Source organism: Callionymus lyra, unplaced genomic scaffold (genome assembly GCF_982586985.1).
Source record: "Callionymus lyra unplaced genomic scaffold, fCalLyr1.hap1.1 HAP1_SCAFFOLD_83, whole genome shotgun sequence".
NCBI classification, from domain to species: Eukaryota; Metazoa; Chordata; class Actinopteri; order Syngnathiformes; family Callionymidae; genus Callionymus; species Callionymus lyra.
In genome coordinates this window covers 92,501-105,000 of record NW_028258582.1, presented here as the reverse complement: position 1 = coordinate 105,000, position 12,500 = coordinate 92,501, and the positions used below count along the sequence as shown (strand labels likewise).

Genomic DNA, 12,500 nt, shown 5'->3' with positions numbered 1-12,500 from the left:
TGCGGGGATGGGGTACCAGGAGGCCGGGGAACATTTTCAACACTTTGGGGCATTTTTAAACACTTTGCTCTTTTTCCCCCTCTCCCAACCAGGGGGCCTGGGGAGCCTCCTCCTGCGGGGATGGGGAACCAGGGGCCTGGGGAACATTTTCAACACTTTGGGGCATTTTTAAACACTTTGCTCTTTTTCCCCCTCTCCCAACCAGGGGGCCTGGGGAGCCTCCTCCTGCGGGGATGGGGAACCAGGGGCCTGGGGAACATTTTCAACACTTTGGGGCATTTTTAAACACTTTGCTCTTTTCCCCCCTCTCCCAACCAGGGGGCCTGGGGAGCCTCCTCCTGCGGGGATGGGGAACCAGGGGCCTGGGGAACATTTTCAACACTTTGGGGCATTTTTAAACACTTTGCTCTTTTTCCCCCTCTCCCAACCAGGGGGCCTGGGGAGCCTCCTCCTGCGGGGATGGGGAACCAGGGGCCTGGGGAACATTTTCAACACTTTGGGGCATTTTTAAACACTTTGGTCTTTTTCCCCCCTCTCCCAACCAGGGGGCCTGGGGAGCCTCCTCCTGCGGGGATGGGGAACCAGGGGCCTGGGGAACATTTTCAACACTTTGGGGCATTTTTAAACACTTTGCTCTTTTTCCCCCTCTCCCAACCAGGGGGCCTGGGGAGCCTCCTCCTGCGGGGATGGGGAACCAGGGGCCTGGGGAACATTTTCAACACTTTGGGGCATTTTTAAACACTTTGCTCTTTTCCCCCCTCTCCCAACCAGGGGGCCTGGGGAGCCTCCTCCTGCGGGGATGGGGAACCAGGGGCCTGGGGAACATTTTCAACACTTTGGGGCATTTTTAAACACTTTGCTCTTTTTCCCCCTCTCCCAACCAGGGGGCCTGGGGAGCCTCCTCCTGCGGGGATGGGGAACCAGGGGCCTGGGGAACATTTTCAACACTTTGGGGCATTTTTAAACACTTTGGTCTTTTTCCCCCCTCTCCCAACCAGGGGGCCTGGGGAGCCTCCTCCTGCGGGGATGGGGAACCAGGGGCCTGGGGAACATTTTCAACACTTTGGGGCATTTTTAAACACTTTGCTCTTTTTCCCCCTCTCCCAACCAGGGGGCCTGGGGAGCCTCCTCCTGCGGGGATGGGGAACCAGGGGCCTGGGGAACATTTTCAACACTTTGGGGCATTTTTAAACACTTTGCTCTTTTTCCCCCTCTCCCAACCAGGGGGCCTGGGGAGCCTCCTCCTGCGGGGATGGGGAACCAGGGGCCTGGGGAACATTTTCAACACTTTGGGGCATTTTTAAACACTTTGGTCTTTTTCCCCCTCTCCCAACCAGGGGGCCTGGGGAGCCTCCTCCCGCGGGCATGGAGAACCAGGGGGCCTGGGGAGCCTCCTCCTGCGGTGATGGAGAACCAGGGGCCTGGGGAGCCTCCTCCTGCGGGGATGGGGAACCAGGGGGCCTGGGGAGCCTCCTCCTGCGGGCATGGAGAACCAGGGGGCCTGGGGAGCCTCCTCCTGCGGGGATGGGGAACCAGGGGGCCTGGGGAGCCTCCTCCTGCGGGGATGGAGAACCAGGGGGCCTGGGGAGCCTCCTCCTGCGGTCATGGAGAACCAGGGGGCCTGGGGAGCCTCCTCCTGCGGGCATGGAGAACCAGGGGCCTGGGGAGCCTCCTCCTGCGGGGATGGAGAACCAGGGGGCCTGGGGAGCCTCCTCCTGCGGGCATGGAGAACCAGGGGGCCTGGGGAGCCTCCTCCTGCGGGCATGGAGAACCAGGGGGCCTGGGGAGCCTCCTCCTGCGGGCATGGAGAACCAGGGGGCCTGGGGAGCCTCCTCCTGCGGGGATGGGGAACCAGGGGCCTGGGGAGCCTCCTCCTGCGGGGATGGAGAACCAAGGGGCCTGGGGAGCCTCCTCCTGCGGGCATGGAGAACATGGGGGCCTGGGGAGCCTCCTCCTGCGGGCATGGAGAACCAGGGGCCTGGGGAGCCTCCTCCTGCGGGGATGGAGAACCAGGGGGCCTGGGGAGCCTCCTCCTGCGGGGATGGAGAACCAGGGGGCCTGGGGAGCCTCCTCCTGCGGGGATGGAGAACCAGGGGGCCTGGGGAGCCTCCTACTGCGGGGATGGAGAACCAGGGGCCTGGGGAGCCTCCTCCTGCGGGGATGGAGAACCAGGGGGCCTGGGGAGCCTCCTCCTGCGGGGATGGAGAACCAGGGGGCCTGGGGAGCCTCCTCCTGCGGGGATGGAGAACCAGGGGCCTGGGGAGCCTCCTCCTGCGGGCATGGAGAACCAGGGGGCCTGGGGAGCCTCCTCCTGCGGGGATGGGGAACCAGGGGGCCTGGGGAGCCTCCTCCTGCACCAGGGGGCCTGGGGAGCCTCCTCCTGCGGGGATGGGGAACCAGGGGGCCTGGGGAGCCTCCTCCTGCGGTGATGGGGAACCATGGGGCCTGGGGAGCCTCCTCCTGCGGGGATGGGGAACCAGGGGGCCTGGGGAGCCTCCTCCTGCGGGGATGGGGAACCAGGGGCCTGGGGAGCCTCCTCCTGCGGTGATGGGGAACCATGGGGCCTGGGGAGCCTCCTCCTGCGGGGATGGGGAACCAGGGGGCCTGGGGAGCCTCCTCCTGCGGGGATGGGGAACCAGGGGCCTGGGGAGCCTCCTCCTGCACCAGGGGGCCTGGGGAGCCTCCTCCTGCGGGGATGGGGAACCAGGGGGCCTGGGGAGCCTCCTCCTGCGGGGATGGGGAACCAGGGGCCTGGGGAACATTTTCAACACTTTGGGGCATTTCACAAGCGCTTCCCTCGCTTACGGCCACACCACCCTGAATGAGCCCGATCTCGTCTGATCTCGGAAGCCAAGCAGGGTCGGGCCCAGTTAGTACTTGGATGGGAGACCGCCTGGGAATACTGGGTGCTGTAAGCATTTTTTTTTGCCATTATTTGTGGGTAGAAAAGTGAGAAAAGTGACCTAAAATAGAACCGGGACTAGCAGGCAGTTCCCCCCACCAGGCGGCGGCATTTGGGGCATTATTTGTGGGTCAGAAAGTGAGAAAAGTGACCTAAAATAGAACCGGGACTAGGCGGCAGTTCCCCCCACCAGGCGGCGGCATTTGGGGCATTATTTGTGGGTAAGAAAGTGAGAAAAGTGACCTAAAATAGAACCGGGACTAGGCGGCAGTTCCCCCCACCAGGCGGCGGCATTTGGGGCATTATTTGTGGGTCAGAAAGTGAGAAAAGTGACCTAAAATAGAACCGGGACTAGGCGGCAGTTCCCCCCACCAGGCGGCGGCATTTGGGGCATTATTTGTGGGTCAGAAAGTGAGAAAAGTGACCTAAAATAGAACCGGGACTAGGCGGCAGTTCCCCCCACCAGGCGGCGGCATTTGGGGCATTATTTGTGGGTAAGAAAGTGAGAAAAGTGACCTAAAATAGAACCGGGACTAGGCGGCAGTTCCCCCCACCAGGCGGCGGCATTTGGGGCATTATTTGTGGGTAAGAAAGTGAGAAAAGTGACCTAAAATAGAACCGGGACTAGGCGGCAGTTCCCCCCACCAGGCGGCGGCATTTGGGGCATTATTTGTGGGTCAGAAAGTGAGAAAAGTGACCTAAAATAGAACCGGGACTAGGCGGCAGTTCCCCCCACCAGGCGGCGGCATTTGGGGCATTATTTGTGGGTCAGAAAGTGAGAAAAGTGACCTAAAATAGAACCGGGACTAGGCGGCAGTTCCCCCCACCAGGCGGCGGCATTTGGGGCATTATTTGTGGGTCAGAAAGTGAGAAAAGTGACCTAAAATAGAACCGGGACTAGGCGGCAGTTCCCCCCACCAGGCGGCGGCATTTGGGGCATTATTTGTGGGTCAGAAAGTGAGAAAAGTGACCTAAAATAGAACCGGGACTAGGCGGCAGTTCCCCCCACCAGGCGGCGGCATTTGGGGCATTATTTGTGGGTCAGAAAGTGAGAAAAGTGACCTAAAATAGAACCGGGACTAGGCGGCAGTTCCCCCCACCAGGCGGCGGCATTTGGGGCATTATTTGTGGGTAAGAAAGTGAGAAAAGTGACCTAAAATAGAACCGGGACTAGGCGGCAGTTCCCCCCACCAGGCGGCGGCATTTGGGGCATTATTTGTGGGTAAGAAAGTGAGAAAAGTGACCTAAAATAGAACCGGGACTAGGCGGCAGTTCCCCCCACCAGGCGGCGGCATTTGGGGCATTATTTGTGGGTCAGAAAGTGAGAAAAGTGACCTAAAATAGAACCGGGACTAGGCGGCAGTTCCCCCCACCAGGCGGCGGCATTTGGGGCATTATTTGTGGGTCAGAAAGTGAGAAAAGTGACCTAAAATAGAACCGGGACTAGGCGGCAGTTCCCCCCACCAGGCGGCGGCATTTGGGGCATTATTTGTGGGTCAGAAAGTGAGAAAAGTGACCTAAAATAGAACCGGGACTAGGCGGCAGTTCCCCCCACCAGGCGGCGGCATTTGGGGCATTATTTGTGGGTAAGAAAGTGAGAAAAGTGACCTAAAATAGAACCGGGACTAGGCGGCAGTTCCCCCCACCAGGCGGCGGCATTTGGGGCATTATTTGTGGGTAAGAAAGTGAGAAAAGTGACCTAAAATAGAACCGGGACTAGGCGGCAGTTCCCCCCACCAGGCGGCGGCATTTGGGGCATTATTTGTGGGTCAGAAAGTGAGAAAAGTGACCTAAAATAGAACCGGGACTAGGCGGCAGTTCCCCCCACCAGGCGGCGGCATTTGGGGCATTATTTGTGGGTCAGAAAGTGAGAAAAGTGACCTAAAATAGAACCGGGACTAGGCGGCAGTTCCCCCCACCAGGCGGCGGCATTTGGGGCATTATTTGTGGGTCAGAAAGTGAGAAAAGTGACCTAAAATAGAACCGGGACTAGGCGGCAGTTCCCCCCACCAGGCGGCGGCATTTGGGGCATTATTTGTGGGTCAGAAAGTGAGAAAAGTGACCTAAAATAGAACCGGGACTAGGCGGCAGTTCCCCCCACCAGGCGGCGGCATTTGGGGCATTATTTGTGGGTCAGAAAGTGAGAAAAGTGACCTAAAATAGAACCGGGACTAGGCGGCAGTTCCCCCCACCAGGCGGCGGCATTTGGGGCATTATTTGTGGGTAAGAAAGTGAGAAAAGTGACCTAAAATAGAACCGGGACTAGGCGGCAGTTCCCCCCACCAGGCGGCGGCATTTGGGGCATTATTTGTGGGTAAGAAAGTGAGAAAAGTGACCTAAAATAGAACCGGGACTAGGCGGCAGTTCCCCCCACCAGGCGGCGGCATTTGGGGCATTATTTGTGGGTCAGAAAGTGAGAAAAGTGACCTAAAATAGAACCGGGACTAGGCGGCAGTTCCCCCCACCAGGCGGCGGCATTTGGGGCATTATTTGTGGGTCAGAAAGTGAGAAAAGTGACCTAAAATAGAACCGGGACTAGGCGGCAGTTCCCCCCACCAGGCGGCGGCATTTGGGGCATTATTTGTGGGTCAGAAAGTGAGAAAAGTGACCTAAAATAGAACCGGGACTAGGCGGCAGTTCCCCCCACCAGGCGGCGGCATTTGGGGCATTATTTGTGGGTAAGAAAGTGAGAAAAGTGACCTAAAATAGAACCGGGACTAGGCGGCAGTTCCCCCCACCAGGCGGCGGCATTTGGGGCATTATTTGTGGGTCAGAAAGTGAGAAAAGTGACCTAAAATAGAACCGGGACTAGGCGGCAGTTCCCCCACCAGATGGCGGCATTTGGGGACCCGTAGTGTGGGCAGAAAACTCACCAAAGTGACTTAAAATAGAACCGGTGCAGGCGGCATGTTCCCCCACCAGATGGCGGCATTTGGGGACCCGTAGTGTGGGTAGAAAACTCACCAAAGTGACTTAAAATAGAACCGGTGCAGGCGGCATGTTCCCCCACCAGATGGCGGCATTTGGGGACCCGTAGTGTGGGTAGAAAACTCACCAAAGTGACTTAAAATAGAACCGGTGCAGGCGGCATGTTCCCCCACCAGATGGCGGCATTTGGGGAGCCGTAGTGTGGGCAGAAAACTCACCAAAGTGACTTAAAATAGAACCGGTGCAGGCGGCATGTTCCCCCACCAGATGGCGGCATTTGGGGACCCGTAGTGTGGGCAGAAAACTCACCAAAGTGACTTAAAATAGAACCGGTGCAGGCGGCATGTTCCCCCACCAGATGGCGGCATTTGGGGACCCGTAGTGTGGGCAGAAAACTCACCAAAGTGACTTAAAATAGAACCGGTGCAGGCGGCATGTTCCCCCACCAGATGGCGGCATTTGGGGACCCGTAGTGTGGGCAGAAAACTCACCAAAGTGACTTAAAATAGAACCGGTGCAGGCGGCATGTTCCCCCACCAGATGGCGGCATTTGGGGACCTGCAGTGTGGGTAGAAAACTCACCAAAGTGTCCTAAAATAGAACCGGGACCAGGGGGCCTCTTCCCCCACCAGGTGGCGGGCTTGGGGGGCTTGGTTTCCGGGTAGAAAACTCACCAAAGTGTCCTAAAATAGAACCGGGACCAGGGGGCATGTTCCCCCACCAGGCGGCGGGCTTGGGGGGCTTGGTTTGCGGGTAGAAAACTCACCAAAGTGTCCTAAAATAGAACCAGGACCAGGGGGCATGTTCCCCCACCAGGCGGCGGGCTTGGGGGGCTTGGTTTGCGGGTAGAAAACTCACCAAAGTGTCCTAAAATAGAACCGGGACCAGGGGGCCTCTTCCCCCACCAGGCGGCGGGCTTGGGGGGCTTGGTTTGCGGGTAGAAAACTCACCAAAGTGACCTAAAATAGAACCGGGCTAGGCGGCATGTTCCCCCACCAGGCGGCGGGCTTGGGGGGCTTGGTTTGCGGGTAGAAAACTCACCAAAGTGTCCTAAAATAGAACCGGGACCAGGGGGCATGTTCCCCCACCAGGCGGCGGGCTTGGGGGGCTTGGTTTGCGGGTAGAAAACTCACCAAAGTGTCCTAAAATAGAACCGGGACCAGGGGGCATCTTCCCCCACCAGGCGGCGGGCTTGGGGGGCTTGGTTTGCGGGTAGAAAACTCACCAAAGTGTCCTAAAATAGAACCGGGACCAGGGGGCATGTTCCCCCACCAGGCGGCGGGCTTGGGGGGCTTGGTTTGCGGGTAGAAAACTCACCAAAGTGTCCTAAAATAGAACCAGGACCAGGGGGCATGTTCCCCCACCAGGCGGCGGGCTTGGGGGGCTTGGTTTGCGGGTAGAAAACTCACCAAAGTATCGGCAAAATAGAACCAGGGAAGGGGGGGATGTCGGTCACAAGGTGCCCGAGTCAGAGAACCAGGAAAACGGACATAAATCCAGAAAACCTCGGTGTCTGACTGCTCCTCAAAAAGTGGTCTTTTTGATGTCACGAGCGCAACCACCTAGAGGTTAATGGGGAGGGATGGTGTGAGCGCAAACGGATTTTTCCTAAGTGTGACTGCTCCTCAAAAAGTGGTCTTTTTGATGTCACGAGCGCAACCACCTAGAGGTTAATGGGGAGGGATGGTGTGAGCGCAAACGGATTTTTCCCAAGTGTGACTGCTCCTCAAAAAGTGGTCTTTTTGATGTCACGAGCGCAACCACCTAGAGGTTAATAGGGAGCGAGTACAACAGGGGAGGGAGTGAATGGGCTCGGACTGTGGCCGAGCCTGGTGCCTCAAAATCGGACAAGGTTGGACTGGAAGCCCGCTGAGAACTCTGGTTCTTTTGCCAGACGAAACGAATTTTTTCCGAGTGTGACTGCTCTGCAAAAAGTGGTCTTTTTGATGTCACGAGCGCAACCACCTAGAGGTTAATGGGGAGGGAGTGGAAAAAACGACAAAGTGTTGAGCTCCGGACCGGGATGGCGGGCGACTCGAGCGGTCATGCCCGACTTTGAGACACTTTGTCGCGGTCATGCGAGCGACCTCCACTGCTCCCCGGAGGTGCCCCGGACCGGGTTGGCGGGTGACTCGAGCGGTCGTGCCCGACTTTGAGACACTTTGTCGCGGTCATGCGGGCGTCCTCCGCCGGTCCCCGGAGGTGCCCCGGACCGGGTTGGCGGGTGACTCGAGCGGTCATGCCCGACTTTGAGACACTTTGTCGCGGTCATGCGGGCGTCCTCCGCCGGTCCCCGGAGGTGCCCCGGACCGGGTTGGCGGGTGACTCGAGCGGTCGTGCCCGACTTTGAGACACTTTGTCGCGGTCATGCGGGCGTCCTCCGCCGGTCCCCGGAGGTGCCCCGGACCGGGTTGGCGGGTGACTCGAGCGGTCGTGCCCGACTTTGAGACACTTTGTCGCGGTCATGCGGGCGTCCTCCGCCGGTCCCCGGAGGTGCCCCGGACCGGGTTGGCGGGTGACTCGAGCGGTCATGCCCGACTTTGAGACACTTTGTCGCGGTCATGCGGGCCTCCTCCGCCGGTCCCTGGAGGTGCCCCGGACCGGGTTGGCGGGTGACTCGAACGGTCATGCCCGACTTTGAGACACTTTGTCGCGGTCATGCGGGCGTCCTCCGCCGGTCCCTGGAGGTGCCCCGGACCGGGTTGGCGGGTGACTCGAGCGGTCGTGCCCGACTTTGAGACACTTTGTCGCGGTCATGCGAGCGACCTCCGCCGGTCCCCGGAGGTTCCCCGGACCGGGTTGGCGGGTGACTCGAACGGTCGTGCCCGACTTTGAGACACTTTGTCGCGGTCATGCGGGCGTCCTCCGCCGGTCCCTGGAGGTGCCCCGGACCGGGTTGGCGGGTGACTCGAGCGGTCGTGCCCGACTTTGAGACACTTTGTCGCGGTCATGCGGGCGTCCTCCGCCGGTCCCTGGAGGTGCCCCGGACCGGGTTGGCGGGTGACTCGAGCGGTCATGCCCGACTTTGAGACACTTTGTCGCGGTCATGCGGGCGTCCTCCGCCGGTCCCTGGAGGTGCCCCGGAAAGGGTTGGCGGGTGACTCGAGCGGTCATGCCCGACTTTGAGACACTTTGTCGCGGTCATGCGGGCGTCCTCCGCCGGTCCCTGGAGGTGCCCCGGACCGGGTTGGCGGGTGACTCGAGCGGTCGTGCCCGACTTTGAGACACTTTGTCGCGGTCATGCGGGCGTCCTCCGCCGGTCCCTGGAGGTGCCCCGGACCGGGTTGGCGGGTGACTCGAGCGGTCATGCCCGACTTTGAGACACTTTGCCGCGGTCATGCGGGCGACCTCCGCCGGTCCCTGGAGGTGCCCCGGACCGGGTTGGCGGGTGACTCGAGCGGTCGTGCCCGACTTTGAGACACTTTGCCGCGGTCATGCGGGCGACCTCCGCCGGTCCCTGGATGGCGGGCTCCAGTGAGGTCGGCGGGGGAAGGCTCGGGCTGAGGCCGACTTCGGTGCCTCAAAGTCGGACAAGGTTGGATTGGAAGTCCGCTGTGTTGAGGACCAGTGGCATTCGGCGGTGGAACGCTCAGAACTTGGCCGACATCGGTGCCTCAACGTCGGACAAGGTTGGAGTGGATGACCGCTGATAACTCTGGTTCTTTTGCCAGACGAAAGAAATTTTTCCCGAGTGTGACTGCTCTGAAAAAAGTGGTCTTTTTGATGTCACGAGCGCAACCACCTAGAGGTTAATAGGGAGGCACCATAACAGGAGAGGGAGTGAAAAGGCTCGGAGGGTGGCCGAGCCTGGTGCCTCAAAATCGGACAAGGTTGGAGTGGATGACCGCTGAAAACTCTGGTTCTTTTGCCAGACGAAAGAAATTTTTCCCGAGTGTGACTGCTCTGAAAAAAGTGGTCTTTTTGATGTCACGAGCGCAACCACCTAGAGGTTAATAGGGAGGCACCATAACAGGAGAGGGAGTGAAAAGGCTCGGACGGTGGCCGAGCCTGGTGCCTCAAAATCGGACAAGGTTGGAGTGGATGACCGCTGAAAACTCTGGTTCTTTTGCCAGACGAAAGAAATTTTTCCCGAGTGTGACTGCTCTGAAAAAAGTGGTCTTTTTGATGTCACGAGCGCAACCACCTAGAGGTTAATAGGGAGGCACCATAACAGGAGAGGGAGTGAAAAGGCTCGGAGGGTGGCCGAGCCTGGTGCCTCAAAATCGGACAAGGTTGGAGTGGATGACCGCTGAAAACTCTGGTTCTTTTGCCAGACGAAATAAATTTTTCCCGAGTGTGACTGCTCTGCAAAAAGTGGTCTTTTTGATGTCACGAGCGCAACCACCTAGAGGTTAATAGGGAGGCACCATAACAGGAGAGGGAGTGAAAAGGCTCGGAGGGTGGCCGAGCCTGGTGCCTCAAAATCGGACAAGGTTGGAGTGGATGACCGCTGAAAACTCTGGTTCTTTTGCCAGACGAAATAAATTTTTTCCGAGTGTGACTGCTCCTCAAAAAGTGGTCTTTTTGATGTCACGAGCGCAACCACCTAGAGGTTAATAGGGAGGCACCATAACAGGAGAGGGAGTGAAAAGGCTCGGAGGGTGGCCGAGCCTGGTGCCTCAAAGTCGGACAAGGTTGGAGTGGATGACCGCTGAAAACTCTGGTTCTTTTGCCAGACGAAAGAAATTTTTTCCGAGTGTGACTGCTCTGCAAAAAGTGGTCTTTTTGATGTCACGAGCGCAACCACCTAGAGGTTAATAGGGAGGCACCATAACAGGAGAGGGAGTGAAAAGGCTCGGAGGGTGGCCGAGCCTGGTGCCTCAAAATCGGACAAGGTTGGAGTGGATGACCGCTGAAAACTCTGGTTCTTTTGCCTGACGAAAGAAATTTTTTCCGAGTGTGACTGCTCTGCAAAAAGTGGTCTTTTTGATGTCACGAGCGCAACCACCTAGAGGTTAATAGGGAGGCACCATAACAGGAGAGGGAGTGAAAAGGCTCGGAGGGTGGCCGAGCCTGGTGCCTCAAAATCGGACAAGGTTGGAGTGGATGACCGCTGAAAACTCTGGTTCTTTTGCCAGACGAAATACATTTTTTCCGAGTGTGACTGCTCTGCAAAAAGTGGTCTTTTTGATGTCACGAGCGCAACCACCTAGAGGTTAATAGGGAGGCACCATAACAGGAGAGGGAGTGAAAAGGCTCGGAGGGTGGCCGAGCCTGGTGCCTCAAAGTCGGACAAGGTTGGAGTGGATGACCGCTGAGAACTCTGGTTCTTTTGCCTGACGAAAGAAATTTTTTCCGAGTGTGACTGCTCTGCAAAAAGTGGTCTTTTTGATGTCACGAGCGCAACCACCTAGAGGTTAATAGGGAGGCACCATAACAGGAGAGGGAGTGAAAAGGCTCGGAGGGTGGCCGAGCCTGGTGCCTCAAAGTCGGACAAGGTTGGAGTGGATGGCCGCGGAGAACTCTGGTTCTTTTGCCTGACGAAAGAAATTTTTTCCGAGTGTGACTGCTCTGCAAAAAGTGGTCTTTTTGATGTCACGAGCGCAACCACCTAGAGGTTAATAGGGAGGCACCATAACAGGAGAGGGAAGGAAAAGGCTCGGAGGGTGGCCGAGCCTGGTGCCTCAAAGTCGGACAAGGTTGGAGTGGATGGCCGCGGAGAACTCTGGTTCTTTTGCCTGACGAAAGAAATTTTTTCCGAGTGTGACTGCTCCTCAAAAAGTGGTCTTTTTGATGTCACGAGCGCAACCACCTAGAGGTTAATAGGGAGGCACCATAACAGGAGAGGGAGTGAAAAGGCTCGGAGGGTGGCCGAGCCTGGTGCCTCAAAGTCGGACAAGGTTGGAGTGGATGGCCGCGGAGAACTCTGGTTCTTTTGCCTGACGAAAGAAATTTTTTCCGAGTGTGACTGCTCCTCAAAAAGTGGTCTTTTTGATGTCACGAGCGCAACCACCTAGAGGTTAATAGGGAGGCACCATAACAGGAGAGGGAGCGAAAAGGCTCGGAGGGTGGCCGAGCCTGGTGCCTCAAAGTCGGACAAGGTTGGAGTGGATGGCCGCGGAGAACTCTGGTTCTTTTGCCTGACGAAAGAAATTTTTTCCGAGTGTGACTGCTCCTCAAAAAGTGGTCTTTTTGATGTCACGAGCGCAACCACCTAGAGGTTAATAGGGAGGCACCATAACAGGAGAGGGAAGGAAAAGGCTCGGAGGGTGGCCGAGCCTGGTGCCTCAAAGTCGGACAAGGTTGGAGTGGATGGCCGCGGAGAACTCTGGTTCTTTTGCCTGACGAAAGAAATTTTTTCCGAGTGTGACTGCTCCTCAAAAAGTGGTCTTTTTGATGTCACGAGCGCAACCACCTAGAGGTTAATAGGGAGGCACCATAACAGGAGAGGGAAGGAAAAGGCTCGGAGGGTGGCCGAGCCTGGTGCCTCAAAGTCGGACAAGGTTGGAGTGGATGGCCGCGGAGAACTCTGGTTCTTTTGCCTGACGAAAGAAATTTTTTCCGAGTGTGACTGCTCTTCAAAAAGTGGTCTTTTTGATGTCACGAGCGCAACCACCTAGAGGTTAATAGGAGCGAAGGATACTTGGACAGAGTATCGAGCTCCAGCGCAGGCGGCGGGGAAAGAGCTCAGGCTCAAGCCGACCTTCGCGCGTCATGGACGCACTGTGAT

At 57.8% G+C, this 12,500-nt stretch overlaps 1 non-coding gene across 1 annotated transcript; it reads left to right on the top strand.

Annotated features, from left to right (window-relative positions):
* Positions 1 to 2,799: 2,799 nt before the first annotated feature.
* LOC148058409 (5S ribosomal RNA) lies at positions 2,800 to 2,918 on the top strand. Its single transcript, XR_015709874.1, has one exon. It is a non-coding gene; the product is annotated as a 5S ribosomal RNA (ribosomal RNA).
* Positions 2,919 to 12,500: the final 9,582 nt, after the last annotated feature.